Below are 21,325 nucleotides of genomic sequence, written 5' to 3' on the forward strand. Positions count from 1 at the left end.
ATTACCACAAAAAAATAGTCTGAAATAATCACAGAAATGTGTCCTTGCCTCTAACTGACGGAATCTGCTTCGCGGGAGACTCCAGTTCAGCCAAGTCCACTCCCTTTCACGCCAGCTTCCATCACTGCTGAAATTATTGCGGGGTTTGAGGAGAGGATGAAGGGGCTTGGGAGAAATAGAACCTCTTTCCTTTCTTCCCCCCAGTCATTAATAGCCCTTTATTTATGAAATTGATTATACTGATTGTATAAATGTTGTTTCATTTGTCAGCAAGAAGGCCCAGTGCTGTTTTTTTGGTTCAGTCAAAATGGTCTGGTAACTGGTCTCCTGCTACTATTTAATAATCTCCTTCTTGGGTGCAATCTAAAGAGTATGTTGTGAAGGATATAAAAATGTCAGCTAAATTTAAGACCGACTGTTAAGTTTTTATATCATACTGCTGCCCCAAGGGGGGAAGCCAGGATCTGGGCGATAAGACTTTAAAGAGAAAAGCAAAGTAATGACTATAAACTTATCTACCAGCCTTAGAATTGTCTTCAAGATCTATCAGCCTGACTGTTTGCCGTGAAGCTATGCTGTTATCGATTACTTGTTTTCTATTTCCTTTCCGATAAGGAACCATGTACTCATTTCTGGGCTTTCTTGTTATTTCATCAGGATGGGGTTCTCATTTTCGGTACTGAATCCCACATGCAACCTTGCGTATGGTTGTAGTACTAAATCACATTTTAAGTTTAACATATTAGGCTCCTAACCAGGTCTTAGTGTTATCATGCTAAATTTGATCTTTCAGGTGCTGTTGAGACCCAGAATAATACAGTAGTTGTGCATGTGGAAAAGAGAGCTTAGAAATTAAGCCTGGAGCATGTATTCATTTTTTTAGAGGATGTGAGGTTTAATTTAAGAATAAAACCTCTAATTTTTCCTCCTGAATTTAAAGCTAGTTTCACAGCTCATGAGATGAACTAATGAAACAGAAATAATTAATGGACAAAAATCTATCCTTCATTTCCCCCATTGAACAAGAATTCGCAAACTGGTTGGATGACAGAGGGTGAACAAAAACAGTGAGAGTAAGAGTACTTCTCTCCTCTGTTCTTGTAACAATCGTGACATCACGAAATAACCATAACAATGGCACTCTTATTAATCAGACATATTTATACAGAATTAGTGTTGGCTTCTGCTCTATATTACCTTGAGTTTCACATGAACTTTTATTATCTCTGCATATCAAAAGAGACATGGTGAATGAACAAAGAAGCCCTGTTATGAGACAAGTATTATTTGACATTTTTGGAAGCTCTTATTATAGGGTTTCCTCTTAAGTGAGAGTAACGGGAAGGTTGTCATTAGTTGCACTATTACAGACACTCTGGATTTTTAAAAACAGAAATGGAGCCCACTTTTTTCCTTGAAGAAGATTCATCAGTTAGAACAATTCGAATGATCCAAGACTTCTAACCGAGACTTGTTCCCCTAATGTCCTTGTTTTATCGTGTGGAACAATAACTCCATAAGGCATCTCTTAAGTTAATTGTTTTTCCCTTGGTTTACAGAGCTAGTTAGCTATATGGTTCTTATTGTTTTAAAGCTGCACAATCATCTTTAGACTTCTGGAAAATCTCTGAATAAACTGAAGTGCAGAAGTCCTGCAAAGTCTATAGCCTACTGTGAACAGATGCCTTTTATTTTCCTCCCTAAAGAGGACAGCTCTCAGGAAGTTCTTTTGAAGTCTTCTTCCTGGGCTTATGACAGGTCTGCCTGGGAATTATGGTGAAAAAAGCATGATTATGGGTAATATTGAATCTCCTCTTAAAACCATTGGGCCTGTATTTTCAGAGACTGACCAGTTGTCATGTATTTGTTTTTTTTATACCTTAGGATGAAATTTTAAGTTCAAAGAATAAAAATAATACTGTTGAAAATAGGTAAGTCGCTACCGCTGTAATATATCAGCTGCCTGAATAAGGAGAACAGTGATTCTCACCGTAGAGAATGTCGAGCTCAAAATTACCACCTGTAGGGTCTTTTCAAATCAACCTCCCCCAAGTTGACAATTATTTCTATAGATGCTTGTCTGAGAGCCAAAGATACTAGAAAACAGTTTGATCAATTGATAATTTATCTGCTTTTAATTTTTTGAAATTTAAATACAGAAAATAGAGTAGAGATTTTATAATCACAGAATTTCCCCCTACCTACCTCATATCTTCCTATTTTATGTTAATAGACACTGAGTTGGGGGGCTCAGTGAAAAAACAAACACAATCCCCAAATAACATATAAGCCCTCTGGAAGAAGAAAAGGCTGCCAAGTTTGGGATTTAAACACATGTAAAAGCAAACCAAGTTCTCTGAATGAGCCATGAAAAATCATTCAACTCCTCCTAATCACTCATCTGTCCTGCTCAGCAACAGGAAAGAACAAAACTGTTTTGTACCTTGAAATCCTTAAACTGAATCCTTTCAAAAATTATTCACTTACCTATCTGTTTGTTTTTAATTTCTAATGTTTTCTATTATACATTTTACTTGGATATTAGAAAGACAGGCAAAGTGACTTTACCTGTGCCCATTCTCCTATCTCTAAGTAGGATGATGCTTAAAACCTATTTAGAATAGGAGAGATCGTCTTTGTCTGGAGTCAGAAGATTCTTTGGCCTTGACCTCTAGCATGAAATGTCTTCTCATTTTAAGGGCGTTAGTCAAACCATTCATTTAAGACAGGGTCACTCTATATACGGTTTTTGCTACTTATAAGGCACTTATTGTCCAAATAACACTTGAAGGTGGTTCAAAGCAGTATATATTTCCACATGTCTTAAATTTCCCACCAGATTATGAACTGTGGGAGCAGGGAATGTATCATCTATAACTTTATATCCTCTTTAGTGCTTTGGATATTACAGTGCATTTTTTAGGTGATTCTTGTTTTAAATGTGGACAAGCTGAGGTCAGTGAGGAGAGTCACCAAATTGAAAGGTAGTTCAGTGAACTTTTTTTAACATCAGAATGTGATTCATCTTAATTTTCAAATACGTAAAATTTTCAGGGAAATAAATTCACCTGTGACTCACAAATCACTAGTTTCCCTTAGTGGCCAATTATGTACATCCCATCTATGATGTAATCTAAAGCTGGTTATACTTTGGATTTGTACCATGTCTTTAGTAACAAATCAATCCTTTCGTTCACTTAAAAAAAATTTATTAGTGCTAATTATGTACAGAGATATGTAAGTATAGGGTATATGAAAATGTAGGATGTCTGCTTTTAAGAGACCTGTGGGCTGCTGGGGTCTGAAACACAATAGAATTCCACAAGTATTAGTACCTTAAAAGGGGCCTAAAAAGGTTACTAGGGGCACATGAAATCTACTTAGGGGATCAAGGAATGATTCATAAAGATAACACTTGAATGAAAATTTAAAAGATGAGTAGGAATTTGATAGGTGAAGAGGGGGTGGGGAAGTGGTTGCACTGGGGAAGAAAAATCTAGGAAAAAGTAATAGTATGCTTGAAGGAATGAGAAAGCCTGGCTCATTCAGAAATGGCAACTCCTTTAATGTGGTTGCATTTTGGGTGGAAGTACGAAGTAAGACTAGATGGGCAATGTTGGCTGGATCATAAAAGGCCATAAATCCTATACTAAGCAGATTGGATTTTATCCTATCATTGTTAGTGAGTCCTTGGATGATGAATGTAAGATGATACATTCAAGAGTGTGGAGATATAATCTATACCATGGAATGATCAAATAGGTATAGGGAATGATGGAGGAGTCACAAATGAGTCAGCTTCCTAGCTTTGATAAGTTTTAGTGTCATTTATAAAAATAGAACATGCTGTTAGCTACTGTCTTCTCTCTTTCCCCTGTCTACACTCAAATTTCTCCAGAGATAATTTTACTCTCTATTTCCATTTCCGCACCAATTCATTCATCACCCTATCTGTTTCTGAGATTTCTACCACTTCACCAAACTCTTATTGAGATCTCATTGAGCATTTCACCTTGCTGACCACTTCCTCCTTTTTGAAATGCTTTCAGCCCTTCTTTTCCATGACATCATGCTCTTCTGATTTCCTTCCTATATCCCTCGTTATTCCCTTGATATCTTCCTTGCAGACATATTCTCCCATATCAGCTATTAAATGTTGGAGAACCTCAAGGCTGGATCCAAAGCACTTCTGTTGATGCCCAGCATTTTGGACATCTGTATAGCCACAACACGTTGAGATGTTTTCAGGGAATGTACTATAATTCTTTTAAGGTCTTCTTTTGAAGGTCATGTGTCAAAGGTTATATTTAAGTACATACTCTTGTATTCATTATTACTAGTGATATGTAATATTCAACACATGCCTACAGGAGAACTCATATGGTAACTTTTGTTCTATTTTGCACATCTTATAAAATCTTCCTGATGTTTGTTTTAACCTTGGGCAATTATTAATACTCTTTGAATCTCAGTTCCCTAATCTATAATATATGGAAAGCCATCTCAGCTCTTTAGGATTCCTTGATGCTGTGGTTTGATGTTTTACAACCCAAAGAGGATAGTGAACTCTGAAGGATGTGCAAATGACATTTTGAATTCCATGGTCAAAGTTTATAATAATGTTTACTTGCCTTTTCCACATCTACACATTATACTTTGCTTCCTATATTTAAGATAATTCTGTGCTTGTGGAAATACATATTACTAATTCCATGTTTACTTAAAATTTCTTTGCACAGATTTTTGCTGTGAAATTTTATCAAAAGCTATTTGAAAATCTGAATGGACTGTATATTCTGGTTATTGCATTTACAGATGCTTATTTAACCCCACAGGAAGCCCAGATGTGAGAGGATCAATTATCCAAGGGGGGCTTAATCTTTTCATCAATCTTATGGTTTTGTATATATTCCCCTTTTTTGTCTTTGGTTACCACGGTAGTTTCTAAACCCTTTTTTTGTGATTGGGTCACATTGCTAATGTACTTTCAGTACTCTGTGAAAATGGCCACTTTAAGGATAGGTTCATTAGGTATTTGGGGCAGTTTTATTCTTGGTTGGCACCCATTTGATGCTGGTGATTTGTCTACATCTAGCTAATTAATTAATTTTAGAATGACCTTTGTATTTGTCATTATTTTGAATTTAGGACTTGCAAATTTGTGTGCTTCAAAGTATATCTGAGGCTTGGGAGTCTCCTTAATGTTTTCCTAGTATATATGTGTGTGTGTGTGTACATATGTATTTTTTTGATATTAACTTAGTAAATCTAGTCTTTGAATTGCCCCACTTATTACTAGCTGACTTATTTCCTTGGCATACAAAAGAAACAAACGAAAAAACAGAACAACAACAACAAAAGAAAACCTACTTGGTATTGGTGTTGGTGTCCCTTCCAAATTGGTCCTCACTTTTCTTTTTATTTATTTGTCTTACCCAATGTCTAATGGATTTCCTTTCTCCTTTTGGATCTTTTTACTGAACATTTGCAGTGTGTAGTCTACCTGGATTTTTTTCCCCAGACCTACTCCCTCACTTTTTACTCATTTGAGCAATCTTTCAATTTAAATAATAAATGGTCTTTTCTCTTATTTCTTTGTTCACGTTGTCATCTAAACATACAGTATGATATTCTCCATTTCCACTTTTCTCTCCCTTAGTGTTTATTTTTTGTTTCTTGACATTTTGTCCAATAAATTGTTTGAAGGTGAGCCTTGAGCAACCTGTGTGATTTTCTGTTTTTGAAACACTCCTTTAAGGTTTGCTTGTTCGCCCCTAACTGACCATAGGTGCTCATTTGGGGAAGTGAGAAATCAGCTCAGTTTCTCTTGGGGTTCTAGAAAGGAAATCAGTGAGTAATTCAAAGTATTTTCAAATTTTAGTTTTTTGGTCTCCTTAAATCTAGGTAATACATAGTTTTGTCCCAAGCTAGCTAGAAATGGGAGACTTTGTGAAAAATTCAAGTGCAGTATTACCATTTCTGGGTAATTTATGAATTCAGACTGTTTATCTTGATATCTTAAAAATGTTTATTATTTCAAACTTGGGAAAAATAATTACGTTTTAAAAATCTGTGAAATAATAACTGTATTCTGCTCCGAACAAGAAAAATTCCCCTACTCAAGTGCAAGTGTAAATATTGTGCTCCAATAGGAAGCTACTAGCTGATTTTATCTTCATTTAAAAAATTTTATGTATTATAGTGTTCCTAGATTCTGTGGATAAGGATGGCAGATGAAGCAGTATGAGCGGAGTATCAGTGTCACACAAAGAAGTCACAGAAAGTAAGAAATATCTGGACTCTAAAGAATATTATAATAGAAATTCTTTAAACCAGAAACCATGGTTTCTCCTTATTGGCTCTTGTCTGTAGAAGAAAGGATCCACCAGAGAGTAAAGATTCAGTCTACATAAATTGATGGTAAAAATTCCTAAAGTTTAGCATTGAAAAGGGAGCTTTAAAAAGTAAGTGTCTCTGCAGCTTTAAGTAAAACCTCGCTCTTGAAATGCTATGTATTGAGAAGCACAGATATCTGTGTGGAGACACTCAAATAGAGATGCGTCCATTTTTAGTACATTGTGTGGGGAGTGACATGCATGGAACTCCATTAATAGCAATGTATGTTGTGTTCTTTTCATTTTGCTAATGAATTTAGTATCAGATTGATGGATGCTTGGAACAGAAGACTTAATTTCCAGAATAAATAGAACAATGTACAGATCCTAAACATTATGGCCTGCAAAGCTATCTCCATTGGAAGTTAAGCTCTAGATACACAAGGATGCTTGGAAACATTTGCTTCTCATCGGGTATGAATTGATCTAGCGACCTGTTGTCTGTGGATTCGTTTTCTTTAGAAAGGGTGACATCACCTCCAAGGTAGCATTTGGAAATTTTTAGTTGTTCCTGTGACCAGAAAGCACTATTGGAATTTAGTGGATAAGGGAAATAGATGATTTTAAGTCCTGTAATATGTGGACTGATTACTTAGAATTGGAACTTGACCAGCTCAGTAGCTTTGTTGCAGAGAAATGCTATTTTGGCAATCAGATAGGTATCCCTTATGGCAGTAGTTTTCAATCATTTTCATAACGACCCATAGAAAGAAATGCTTTTTATCCCACAACTAGAAGGACCTGCAGCTAAGATATACAACTATGTACTGGGGGGTTTGGGGAGATAAAGCAGGAAAAAAAAAGAAAAAAAGAAATGCATTTAAATCATTACCTAGTACCCACATGCAGACATATATAATTGAAGCAAAAATTTCACAAGACAATATTTACCCTTCCTATGTGTGGTGTCTACAAATATTTTCCACACTATCCTGTTTTATCTCATCCTATCCCATCCCATCCTATCCTATCCCATCCCACCCTATCCTATCCCATCCCATACTATCCTATCCTATCCTATCCTATCCTATCCTATCCCATCCCATCCCATCCTATCCTATCCCATCCTATCCTATCCCATCCCATCTTATCCTACCCCATCCCAGCCTATCCTATCCATTTCTTTGAAAACCTACAACACACTATCGTAATTTCAAGACCATTAATAGTATACTTTGCAGTTTGAAAAATGGTGTTTTAGAGATCTTTAAATTTCCTGATGAGAACAAGATAACAGACAAAATAACTAAAGAGTTGCTTTTAATATGACATGATTTCCTTTTACCCTAAGCAGAGCTCAAAATGTCAATGTGTGACTATGGTCCAGAATTATTTTGGGGAGATGCCCGGGTGCATATGCCAGCAGTCCAGGTATAAAGCCTGACTTTCACCTTTGCCTCCCGTTGCCATGACAATGAGGGAAGAGAAAGAGAGAACACTGTTCCAGATCACTCACAGCACTTGGATCCAAAGACTCAAAGTTGCCTCTGTGGTGCATGTAGGAATCATGTGGTGTTATATTAAAATGAGCAGGGTTCAAGGAGGTGAGACTGAAACATTCTGCTCTTCCTGTCAAAATGAGTCATCCCTAAGCTATGATTTGGTGACTTGGCATATTGGGCCTCTCCCTTAAATATTGTTGGCTGAGGCAAATGTGGAGTGAATTAGCCTGCATGTTTTGGTGCGGTGCCGAATTTATCATGGTCATATAAAGTTAACCAAGATTCTTGGCTTCTCAGAATATTGTCAGAATATCAGCTTTTCAGAATATTTTTAAGGGATGTAGTAGTTGCTGATGGCAAGCCTACCACTGTACCTTAATTTTCTTCATTTCCTTCATTTGAAGCGATTATACTCACACTTCTCAGCTGACGGAGGGAAAGGTTATTTTGAAAAAAAGCTTCCCTGGCGATTTCAGTAAGTCTTCATAGTGGAGGACCATTATTGGGCTACTACTAGGAGGCCTGCTCTGCTCTCTTAAATCATCAGAAAACTTGCAAAATGGAGAAAGAGAAGTGAACTGAGCGTGGGCAGTTTTCTGCTGTCATCTTCCTGGTCCGTGTGTTCTTCTCATGAGTATTTGTCCACCTGTTCTGCTGAAAAGACCGGGATTTACCTTCATCCCTTGTTTTTGTTTTGTTGACCCAGTGACAGTTGCAGAATGCCTCGAGTAATGAATTGGAGATTTATACTTAGGGGATGAGAGGTTGCAATCATCTTCTCTTCCTGTGAGCTGAGTTTGATTTGCATTTAGCCACTCTTTAGTCAGTAAGGCTGGTTGTTCAGAGTCCTTGGTCTCATTTCCAATAGTAGAACACATTTAGTAAAATATTTCGCATCGTATATGGATGTTTCAGATCCATTTATAAAGTGAAACTAACACTATTTGGCACCAAGTCTTTAAAATGGATTTAAACACTTAGTATGTCACAAAATTTTCCCTTTCTTGTTCCACTTTTATTAGAACACTCTCCAAGTTGTTTTCCGCTCACATTGTTCTGTCTATGGGAACAGGGCCATTTCCTTACGAACATAACAAAATAAAATGCATCTCCTTCCCTCCAATTTTTTGTTCAACTTTACCCAGAAAAACAGATTTCCTGGAATGGAGTGATGGAGTGACAGCTATCTTTCCCTTTCCTCTTTTGGAGCCATCATTTCTTGTTTGAAGAGGGTAAGTTACCAGTGCCCTAACCTTTCCTTACAATGGAAGAAGCCTTACCTGGAAGACATCTCCATGTGTGATTTCAGGGTTGAGTACAAGAGCTAAGCTACTGAGGACTTGACCCACTTGAGCTGGGCAGTGTGGAAAAGAACAGTGTTTTGTCCAAGTCCTTAGAGAGTGGTTGTCATTAAGTCCATGAAGCCAACATCAGAATACAAGCCCGAAGCAAAATAGTGCAACTAACACGTGACTTCAATCCAAGAGTTACGAATGAAGCAAAGCAACGTGGAGAGAAAAAGAAGGAAGATTCAGGATGAGCTCTATGAACAGAACTCAGCAAACTGTCCTGTTTATATTGGTCCTCAACCACTTGGTACATAGGTAGATATGTCTGACTTTAAGTTGGAGTGTCTAGGTAATTATGAGGAGGCACAGCTATCTTGTTGCTGGCTACTGCCATTTAGGAACGTGCCCAGGAGTCCCCCAGCTGGAGTTGTCAGAATTCATTCACAGACCTGGGAGATCACTTCTCTGGTTACCCAGCTGGTAACCAGAGCTGGTGAGGATCTGAATGCTTGATTTCCAACTTCCAGCTAACTGTGGTGGCAGTCGTTCTGTTTACCTCAGGATCTTCCTGCTCTGGCGGGATAGTTGTGTGGGATGAAGTGGAGTCCCAGACTTGCACTTGGCAGCCGTGGTAAAAGCGGTTTGCTTTGGAATGACTATTAGCCCTTCTGTGGTAGAGGAGCTTTTATCAGCAGCAATGGCACCTGCAAGTGAAAGCACCTTTGTTTATCTTGTTCCCCAGTATCAGCCAGGGCAAGGTGGGGTCTAACTTCAAAAGATGTTTTCTTAAGGGGCCAGCCCGGTGGCGCAGTGGTTAAGTGCGCACATTCCGCTTCTAGGCGGCCTGGGTTTGCTGGGTCAGATCCCAGGTGCGGACATGGCAACCCTTGGCAAAAATCTCTGCTGTGGTAGGCATCCCACATATAAAGTAGAGGAAGATGAGCATGGATGTTAGCTCAGGGCCAGTCTTCCTCAGCAAAAAGAGGAGGATTGGCAGTAGTTAGCTCAGGGTTAATCTTCCTTAAAAAAAAAAAAAAAAAGATGTTTTTCTAGCCAGGACCCAGTGAATTTTTCTATTCCTCTGATATTTCACCCTGGAAGTGATTGACTTCTAGTAGTATTTACTGTTGAGTGTGCTTAGGTGCCACAAATCTCTTACTTTGGAAGAGACCTGTGACTACTTACCTTTATTTCTCTCAGTGCTCTCACTGAAGCATGCTGGCACTGGCACTTCTTAAACTCACTCTTTACTTGGTTGGGTCCTTCTTGACTCTATAGTCTTTCTTTAAAGACGTGTCTCCAAAGCGGCTTTCTAAGATCATCCTGTCTAAGGTAGGACCTTCTTATTAATCCATACCACAGTACCGTGTTCACTTCCTGCTTAGCATATGTAGCTCTAGGAAATTATAAGTGTGTGTGTGTGTGTGTGTGTGAGAGAGAGAGAGATTAAAATAGAAATAAGAATGAAACAGTGCACTTACTTCAGACTGGCTCCCTGATTTCTTTTAAGGATAAATGTGTAGTAAAACATATTTTTTTATACCTGTCTACCTACCATCTCACTGATTTTGCAAGAAGAATATTGGTTTCCTGGTAATTAAATCCTTTCACATTATTTAAATGCCTACTTTCTGATTTTAGATTATTTTTCTAAGCAAAAATCAAGTCCTTTTTTTTTTTATAAAGGATCTTAAGTTATTGACAAGTGGATTTTTTTTTTTTTAAAGATTTTATTTTTTCCTTTTTCTCCCCAAAGCCCCCCAGTACATAGTTGTATATTCTTCGTTGTGGGTCCTTCTAGTTGTGGCATGTGGGACGCTGCCTCAGCGTGGTTTAATGAGCAGTGCCATGTCCGCGCCCAGGATTCGTACCAACGAAACACTGGGTCGCCTGCAGCGGAGCGCGCGAACTTAACCACTCGGCCACGGGGCCAGCCCCTGACAAGTGGATTTTAAAACAAATATTTAGCTTCATTATGGTTAAAACCATTTATATTATAAAAATGTTTAAACAAAGTAACAAGCCTGTTTCCTAAAAGTGTGATAAACTAATAGCATTTTCACAGTGAGTTCAGCAGAACTTCATTTCTGCAAAGCTTCATTTTCAATTTAGATCTTAAAAAGGTATGATCTCCTTCTTTTCCTCAGCTTTCTGCCTCTGCTATTGTAGGTCTTATCTCTAAGCAAGTAAGCTTTAGTCTTACCAAAACAGTAGTTGCCTATATTGAAAAAACACTAGCCATACTCATAGTGTTCTAAAATTTTGGTAAAGAACATGATCTGTTTAAACAAACAATGTTGATTTTCTCTAATGATCTTTTCTTTTAACTCCAATTTTTCAGTTCTATATTCTCACTGATTTTCTATCCACTAGTTCTGTTAGTGAGAGAGGAATGTTGACATCTCCAACTATAATTGTGGATTTGTCTATTTCTCCTTTCAGTTCTGTCAGTTTTTGATTTATGTATTTTGAAGCTCTGTTGCAAGGAGCATATGTATTTAGAATTTGTGATGTCTTCTTGGTGAATTAATCTTTTATCAATGTCTCTTTTTCTTTTTTTTGGCTGAGGAAGATTTGCCCTGTGCTAACATCTGTTGCTAATCTGCTGCTTTTTTTTCTGTATGTGAGCTGCTGCCACAGCATGGCCACTGACAGACAAGTGGTGTAGGTCCACACCAGGAACTGAACCCAGGTCGCTGAAGCAAAGTGTGCTGAACTTAACCACTAGGCCACTGGGGCTGGCTCTTATAATGTCCCTTTTTATCCTGGGTAATTTTCTTTGCTTTAAAATCCACTTTGATACTAATATAGACATTCTAGTTTTATTATGATTAGGGTTTGTCTGATACATTTTTCCCATCCTTTTTCTTTTAACTTGCCTATGTCATTATATCTGAAGTAAGTTTCTTATAAACAACATTTACTTGGGTCATTGATTAATTCATTCTGACAATCTCTGGCTTTAATTGAGATATTTAGACCATTTACATTTCGTGTAATAATTGATATGTTTGGATTTATGTCTACTATTTTATATTTTGTTTTCTGTTTGTTGTCTCTGTTTTCCATTCCTCCATTTCCCATTTTCTGCCTGTTTTGGATTATTTTAACTTTTTTTTTTTGGTATTCTGTTTTAATTTATCTAATATAGTTTTGACTATATATCTTTATAGTATTTTTTAGGGGTTATTCTAAGGTTTACAATAAACATACTTAAAACTTTATAGTCTATTTGAATCAATATTTTATCACTTCAAGTAGAATATAGAAATCTTGTCCCATATAAGTTCTCGTACTCTCCCAGTTTTGCATTATTGTTATCATATCTTATATCTGTATACATTGAAATCTCTATCAGATAAATGTTATAATTTTTGCTTTCAACTGTCAAACATATTTTAAAAAGGTCAAGAGGAGAAGAATAGTTTATTATGTTTACTCATATGTTTATTTTTTCTGTTGCTTTTCCATTATTTTTGATGGATAAAGTTTTTTTCTGGTATCATTTTTCTGGTGTCTAGAGAACTTCCTGTAGCAGTTCTTTCAGAACAGATCTCCTGGCAACAGATTTTCTTAGTTCTTTTTCATCCAACAATGTCTTTATTTCACTTCATTCTGGAAAGTTATTTTTGCTGGATATAGAATTCTGTGTTGACAATTCTTTTCCCTGTGCACTTTAAAAGAGATGTACCATTTCCTTCTGGCTTCTGAGGTTTCTGATGAGAAATCCACAGTCATTTGAATTGTTCTTCCTCTATAGGTAATGTGTGATTTCCTCTGTATGCTTTCAAGACATTTTTTTCTTATTTTCAGTTTCTATAGTTTAATTTTGATGTATTTGTTTTTGTTTTTGTTTGTTTTTTTTTTGAGGAAGATTAGCCCTCAGCTAACTACTGCCAGTCCTCCTCTTTTTGCTGAGGAAGCCTGGCCCTGAGCTAACATCGTGCCCATCTTCCTCTACTTTATATGTGGGACGCCTACCACAGCATGGCCTGCCAAGCGGTGCCATGTCCAAACCCGGGATCCGAACCGGCGAACCCCGGGCCACCGAGAAGCGGAACGTGCGAACTTAACCGCTGTGCCACTGGGCTGGCCCTGATGTATTTGGACATGGATTGTTTTTGTTTTTATCCTGTTTGAAGTTTGCTGCACTTCTTGAATATGTAGATTTGTGTATTTCACAAAATTTGGGACGTTTCCAGCCTTTAGTTCTTCAAATATTTTTCAGCACTGTACTCTTTCTCCTTTCCTTTTGATATTCTGATGACATGAATGCTAGACTTCTTGTTATTGTCCCACAGGTCCCTGAGGGTTTTTAAAATTTTTTTCTCTTTCTTGTTCGTATTGAATAATTTCATTGATCTATCTTAAAGCTCAGTGACTCTTCTCTATCATATTCATTTTGTTATTGAGAGAATCTGGTCATTTTATTGTTGTTCATGTTTATTTTTCTATTTCAAGCCTTATTGGAGCATTTTTATAATAGCAGATTTAAAGTCTTTGTCAGACAATTTGAACATCTGTCTCTTTTCAGTGTTTGTGACTGTTAATTATCTTTTATCATGTGAGTTGAGATTTTCTGGTTTTTCATATGCCTAGTAATTTTGGATTATAACCTGAACATTTTTAATATATATTATGAGATTTTGAGTCTTGTCTAAATTCTGTGGAGAGTGTTGATATTTTTGTTTGAGCAGGCAATTAATGTGGTTAGGTTCAGATTGTAAGTTACAAGCTGCCTTCCATTGCCAGGTTTATATTCAGTGCCATTCAGTTCTGTCCTGTGTGTGTACCAGTGGCCAGCCTTGCACCTAGGCACTGGTCTATCTGTTAATTTATTTTGTTCTGATTAAAATCAGATCCATGTATGTGCTGATCAGGATGAACTCAGAATTTCATAACAACTTTATGGTGTTACTTTCCAAAGGCCTTTTCTCTCCATGATGTCACTGGTATTTTTCAGTTCCCTGGAGCTCCCATTTGTGGTCCTCCAGCCAGCAAGCTGTGGATTTATTTACTGCACTCTGATGCACATTTCTATGATAGTGCCCATGTTCAAGGCCAAGTGGTGAGAGGACAGAGAGAGAAAAATGAAAGCAGTGGGAGTTGACACAACCCTCTTGGGACCACAACTATTTTTAAGCCAATTTTTTAATTAAATGTTTTACCTCAATAGAATGTACATGTTAAAAAGTGTAGAAATCATAAGTACATATCTAGGTGAATTATCAGAAAGCAAATATATCCATAAGCAGCATCCCAACCAAGAAAGAAAGCATTCCTAGACTACAGATGTCTCATCCTACCTTACATTCCCTACTCCGCTAGGGAAAGTGATACTTGACTTCTAATACAATAGATTAATTTTAACTGTTTTTGAACAATATAGAAATAGAATCATGTAGCATATCTTCTTTTGCTTATGTTTGCAATATTCATTCATGTTGTGTTGCATCTGTGTGTAGTAACAGATTTCTAAAACCTTTTCATTGCTTTATAATATTCCTGTGTATGAATGTACCATAATTTTATTTTTTTAAGCTCTTCTAGTGTAGATGGACATTTAGATTATTTTCAGTTTAGGGTCATTGTGAATAGTAGTTGCCACAAACACATTCTAGTACCTATCTTGTTGTACCTGTATAAGTATTTTTATTGGATATTTGCCAAAGAATGATATTGCTGATATGCCTATGTTCAGCTGTAGGAGATATCACTAAATAGTCTCCAAAGTGATTATACCAATTTCTACTCGTAGTATTAGTATATGAGAGTTCCAATTGATTTAATTCTTGACAACACTTAGTATTATCTGTTTCCTTTATTTTAGCTTTTCTGATATGTGTGGCATGGTAGCCCATGATGCTCTAGTTTGCATTCCTCTAATGGTTAGTGAAGTTAAGCATATTTTCATGTGTTTATTTTCCATTTAGATCCTCTTTTGTGATGTGCATGTTGAAGTTCATTACCCATTTTCCAGTTGGGTTTCTCACTCTTTCTGTTATTGACTTGTAAGCATCTCTTAATGTAGTCTGGATGTATTGATAGTTGTCTTTTGATAAACAAAAGCTTTTCATTTTAATGAACTTCAATTTATTAATGACTTCTTTTATAATTAGTCTGTTTTAATGTCCTATTTTAAAAAGAACAACTTCTGTCTACCACAAGATCATAAGGACATTTTCCTTTGTTATCTTCTAGAAGCTTTATTGGTTTCATTAACATTAAGGTCTGCATCTCACCTGGAATTCATTTTTTGTGTAAGGTGTGAGGTGGGGGTTGGGTTAGACAAGATTCATTTTATTTTATTTTATTTTTTGGATGTGGATATCTAATTGATCAAGCACCATTTGTTGAAAAGGTCATTCTTTACCCAGGTACTTCAGCAGCATCTCTATCATAATTCAAGTGCTACATATCTGTGGGTCTATTTCTACACCCTCTATTCTGTTTGATGCTCTATTTGTCTATCCTGGTACCAATAATATATGGCCAGTTAGTTTAGATTTAGAATAAATCTTGTATCTTGGTTGTAAATCCTTTAGATATGTTTTTCTTTTAGATTGTTTTGGTTATTCACAGTTCTTTATTGTTTCCATAAAAATTTTAGAATCTGTTTGTCAATATCCACAAAACGGAATTTTCTGGGATTTTGATTGAGACTGTATTTTGAGAAAACTGATATCCATTCTATAAATGCACTGTATTTCCCACTTATTTTAGTCTTCTTTAATTTCTCTCAGTAATGTTTTATAATTTTCTGTGGAGAGGACTTGCATACTTTTTTGTTAGATTTATTACTAGTATTAGATTTTATTTTATGCTTTTGTAAATGGTATTGTTTTAGGTTTTATTTTCTAAATTCCTATTGCTAGTGTATAAGAAAACAATTCATGTATACGTATTGATTTACCTTGTAGCCAGGGATCTTGCTAAATTCACTTATTAATTCTATTAGATTTTGTCAGTTCTTTTGGAGGTTTAAGGAATACAATCATGTTTTCTTTGAATAATTACAGTTTTATTCCTACCCTTCCACTCCATATACCTTTATTTTATTTTTTCTAGCTTTATCGAGTTATGGTTGACATATAACATTGCATAAGTTTAAGATACACAGTGTGATGATTTAATATGCTTGTATGTTGCCAAATGATTACAACCGAAGGGTTAGTTAATGCCTACATCATCTTACATAATCACCATTTCTTTTCTGTGGTGAGAACATTAAAGATTTACTCTCTTAGCAACTTTTAAGTATGCAATACAGTATTGTCATACTATATTCCCAGAACTTATTTATCTTATAACTTGGAGTTTGTGCCTTCCACATACCTTTAATTTCTATTTCTTGGCTTGTTGCTTTCGCTGGGACATCCAGGACAGTATTGAACAGAAACATAATATTTGCTATAGGGTTTTTTTTTATTGTAAATATCCTTTGTCAGATTAAAGAAATTTCTCTTGATTCCTCAGTTTGCTGAGTTGGTAGTATGTGTCTGTGTATATGAATATGTGTGTGTGTGTGTTTACATCATGAATAGGTGTTGAATTTTATCACATGCTTTTCTGAATCTATAGAAAGTATAGAAATTTTTTCTTTTAATATGTTAACATGATAAATTCAATTAAATTTTTTTTTTTTAGGGAGATTAGCCCTGAGCTAACATCTGCTGCCAATCCTCCAATTTTGCTGAGGAAGATTGGCCCTGAGCTAACATCCATGTCCACCTTCCTCTACTTTTTATACATGGAATGCCTGCCACAGCATGGCTTGCTAAGCAGTGTGTAGGTCCACACCCAGGATCTAAAACAGTGAACCCCGGGCTGCCAAAGTGGAAAGTGCAAACTTAACTGCTGCGCTATCAGGCAGACACCCAATTAATTTATTTTTGAATGTTAATCTACTCTTGAATTCCTAGAATAAACTGAACTTGATGTTGATGTATTAGCCTTTTTTTTTTTTTGTAAGGAATTGGATTGGATTTGCTAATATTTTCTTTATATTTCTGTCTGCATTCAAAAGAGAGATTGGCCTATAGTATTATGCTTTTAAAATGTTCTTCTCAGGTTTTGGTTGCATACTTATACTATTCTCACAAATTGAATTGGAAAGTATTCCTCTATTTCTACCCTTGGAAGAGGCTGTGTGTGATTGATGCTATTTTTTTTCTGTAGATATTTGAAAGTACTTACCTGTGCAGCTATTTGGGTCAGAAGTTTTCCTTGTGGAAAAGCTTTACATTAAATACTCATTTTCTTTATAAGACATAAAACTATTCAGTGTTTCCATTTCTTCTTGTGTCCATTTTGGTAATACCTGTTTTTCAAGAGATTTTCATCTGATTTTTCAAGTCTGTTGATATTAAGGTTTCACCGTATCCTCTTCTTATCTTTGTAATGTCTGTAGCATCTATAGGAATCCCCTATTTTTCATTCCTGTTAAGTTTTATTTGTGCTTTTTCCTTTTTGTTTTAAAATTAGTATTTCTATAGGATTAATACTGTTATTTGTCTTTGCAAAAACAATTTTTGGGTTTCTTCATTTTATTGTTACTTTATTCAAAATATTTGGGGCATTTCGTGATTAACATTTTGTTATTGACTTTAAGTTTAATTAAATATGGTCAGAGAATGTATGCTATATGACTTAAATACTTTGAAATTTATTGAGACTTGTTTTGTGACCCAATTTAAGGAACGTTTTGGTAAATGTTTTGTGTGTGCCTAAAATAATGTGTATTTTGTAGTTGTTGGGTGTAGAGTTCTATACATATCAATTAGGTCAAATTCATTAAATCTTGGTGCTCAAATCTTTTGTTTATCTATTGATTTTCTACTTTCATGTTATATTATTTACTCAGAAAGGCATCTTAAAATCTTCTATTATGATTGTGGATTTGTCTGTTTCTCCATTTAGTTCTGCAGTTTTCACTTTTAAGGCTATATTATTAGTTGTATACAAATTTAGAATTGTGATGTCTTTCTAGTAGATTAACTAGGACCACTTGTCATTATTAAACGCCCTTCTTGTACTATATCTTCTCTTAAATTCTACTTAGACTGACATTGCAATGCATAGTTGTACTAGCATTCCAAAAGAAAATGATGTTTGATTGGTAAAATTTTTTTTTCACTGTTTTACTTTCAACTTTTCTGTATGCCCATATTTAAGGTGTGTTTCTTGTGAACAGTATATTATTGTTGTTTTTAACTTTCAGCCTGACAGTATTTGTCTTTCAAGTATAATATTCAGCCTACTTACATTAAATGCTATTAGTAATATCTATGGATTTAATTCTGCTATCTTATTATATTTTTCTACTTGTTTCATGTTTACCAATTTTCCTTTCTTAACTTTGTTATTAGCCAATCTTTTTATCTCATTCCTTCCATTTTATCTTGCTAATTAAATATTTCAAATTTTTTTCATGGTTAACCAAATAAAATCTACTATACATTTTATCTCTTTCCACCAAAGAAACTGCATTTGTCCCTCTCTCATCGTTTGTGATTAATGTCCTGTATTATAATCCTTCAGGTGTTCTAATTCGTATAAGAAATTATTGTTATTTTTTTCCTGTCAGTATATATGTATTTTTATATTTACTCAGATATTAACCTCTTCTGGTGTATTTCATTTCTTCCTGAATTTCCATATCATTGTCTGAGATAATCTGTCTCCTGGAAAGATATCCTTTAGTGTTCTTTATAGAATAAATCTACTGGTGAAACTTTTTCTCAGTTTTGTTTTTCTGAAAAGATTTTTCTTTTGCCTTTACTTTAAAAGATATTTTCATTGGGTACAGAATTATAGGTTAGTAGTTACTTTTCAAAAGTATTTTAAAGATATCATTGCTTTGTTCTCTGATGTCCATTGTTTTTCATGAAAACATGAAATTAGCTATCAGATTTATTATTCCTTAGAAAGTAATGAATTTTTATTTCTTTGGCTCTTTTGAGATTTTCTTTTTGATTATTTTTTATTTTAAGCAGTTTAAAGAAAAAACTTAGGTACTTTTGTATCAGTTTCTTTTTGTTTATCCTCATTGGCGTTCTTATACATTCTTGAATCTATGGCTTGATATCTTTTGTCAATTTTGGAAAATTCTGGGCCTTTATTGCTTTGAATTTTGCTTCTGCTAATTCTCTCTACACTTTCTTTCTGAAACTAGAATTATTTGTATGTTAGTCACTTTTTTAGTCTTTTGAGGGAGATTAGCCTTGAGCTTATATCTGCCACCAATCCTCCTCTTTTTGCTGAGGAAGTTTGGCCCTGAGCTAACATCCATGCCCATCTTCCTTGACTTTATATGTGGAAGGCTTGCCACAGCATGGCTTGATAAGTGGTGTGTAGGTTTGGGCCTGGGATCTGAAGTGGTGAACCCCGGGCCACCAAAGCAGAGCACGTGAACTTAACTGTTATCCCTCTGGGCTGGCCCCTAGACACTTTTTTTTTTTGTAACTATGTCTGATTTGTCTTTTTTTCTTAAATTTTCCCGTCTTATTTCTCTCTTTGTTTTAGTCTCACTATTTTCTATTGACCTATTTTTAAGTTTATGATCCCCTCTTCTGTTGTGTCTTATCTGCTGTTAAATCCATATATTGGGTTCTAATTTCAGTTATTTTATGTTTAATATAATTTGATATTTTTTATAGATCTCAGTTTTCTGGTAATTCTCAATCATTTCCTCTACTTTTTTTTTTTAAAGATTTAAGTTTTTCCTTTTTCTCCCCAAAGCCCCCCAGTACATAGTTGTGTATTCTTCGTGGTGGGTCTTTCCAGTTGTAGCATGTGGGACGCTGCCTCAGCATGGTTTGATGAGCAGTGCCATGTCCGTGCTCAGGATTCCAACCAACGAAACACTGGGCTGCCTGCAGCAGAGCGTGTGAACTCAACCACTCGGCCACGGGGCCAGCCCCTCTTTTCCTCTACTTTTTAAGCACAGTATTTAATCACAGTATTAATCACAGTATTTAGAAGTCTGTGCCTGATAATTCTCCTATCTGTATCATTTTTTTGGTTTATGTTTATTTTTTCTCTTGGTTTTTAGTTATTGATCATAACTCCTGGTATGCCTGAATGGTTGTTGTGTTTGAAAAATTGAGACTCTTTGTATGATATCATATTTTTCTAAGGAGAGTTTAATTTTCTTGTAAACAAATAGAGTAAAGGTAATTCACCTTGATCTAATCAGGAGTTGAGGTAATTTGAAGTTGTGTTTCTGTCTTTGTGACGGCTAATCTCTTTCCATTTTGCTCTTACTCCTATAAATAGCCATTTAGAGGTTCAAATAAAACTCTGGAATGCTTTTCAAGCTGTTCCTAATCTCCACTTTTTCCCTCCTTGGCACCATAAGATCATAAGAACTTGGCACTCGACATTCTGTTTAATTTCCTACTGTCTAGGTTGATGCTTTCTGATTGTTTGTTTTTTGGGCTTTTCACCCCATGCAAGGGAATCTGCAAATGCCTCAAGGGTTAAAAGCGAAAAAGAATATGTGCTTTACCTCATTGCATTTACCTTCTGTCCAGGATCTTGGCTCCTCATGTCATGGCTATCTTGACAGCTCCGAAATATAATTTTTGTCTTTCCCTCTTCCCTAGACTAGTTAATGCTCTGACCCAGAGCTTTGTGCTCAGTCTCTCAGCAGTATGCTACTTAGGATCACTAAAGGTCTTGAGTGCAAAAGTGGCAAACATCATAGGGCTTACTTCAATGTTTTTTCCTTCTTCACAGGATCTTGAGTTTTAAGTTGAATATACTTTAGTTGGTCCCTGATGCTTTCAAACAGTTTTAAAATAATTTTACTTCATTCAGCTGTTAAAGTTTTTCTTAGCAGGAGGGAGTTTTGATATAAGCCACTCTATCATGGTAGAATTGGGGTCCTCTTATAGTGCTAATTTGGTTAATAGGTTATCTGGGACTCGGTAGTTAACTACTTTGTCTCTTTGCAAGGTAATTTATGATTATATAATGCTTCTTCCAAATGTATGTTATGCTCCCCTTTATATGAATTCCTTACATATATTTGAATCTAAATATTATTCCTCCAGTATTTAAAAGTACAATAAAAATTTGTTACTGAAGTTCATTTGGCTTTTATGAATTGATCAATCTTCATTTGAAAGATTACATTAATCTCCCTAGCTAAAGATAAACTGTTCTAAAATTCAAAAAAAAATCACCAAAAATAACA

General features: G+C 35.5%; 1 protein-coding gene and 1 long non-coding RNA gene across 42 annotated transcripts in view; one reads left to right on the top strand and one right to left on the bottom strand.

Moving 5' to 3' along the window:
* ZBTB20 (zinc finger and BTB domain containing 20) overlaps positions 1 to 21,325 on the top strand; it is a 746,634-nt gene that overhangs the window by 170,969 nt on the left and 554,340 nt on the right. The window lies entirely within an intron of this gene.
* The window catches only part of LOC138919254 (uncharacterized), a 131,698-nt gene that overhangs the window by 84,310 nt on the left and 26,063 nt on the right, over positions 1 to 21,325 (bottom strand). The window contains exon 4 of one of the 2 annotated variants that reach the window (XR_011429268.1): positions 5,581 to 9,830. The exons of the other annotated variant lie outside the window; for it this stretch is intronic. This is a non-coding gene — a long non-coding RNA (uncharacterized lncRNA). Of the gene's footprint in view, positions 1 to 5,580; positions 9,831 to 21,325 lie in introns of those variants that run through there. 2 annotated transcript variants of the gene reach the window in all.

Source organism: Equus caballus, chromosome 19 (assembly GCF_041296265.1).
Source record: "Equus caballus isolate H_3958 breed thoroughbred chromosome 19, TB-T2T, whole genome shotgun sequence".
Lineage (NCBI taxonomy): Eukaryota > Metazoa > Chordata > Mammalia > Perissodactyla > Equidae > Equus > Equus caballus.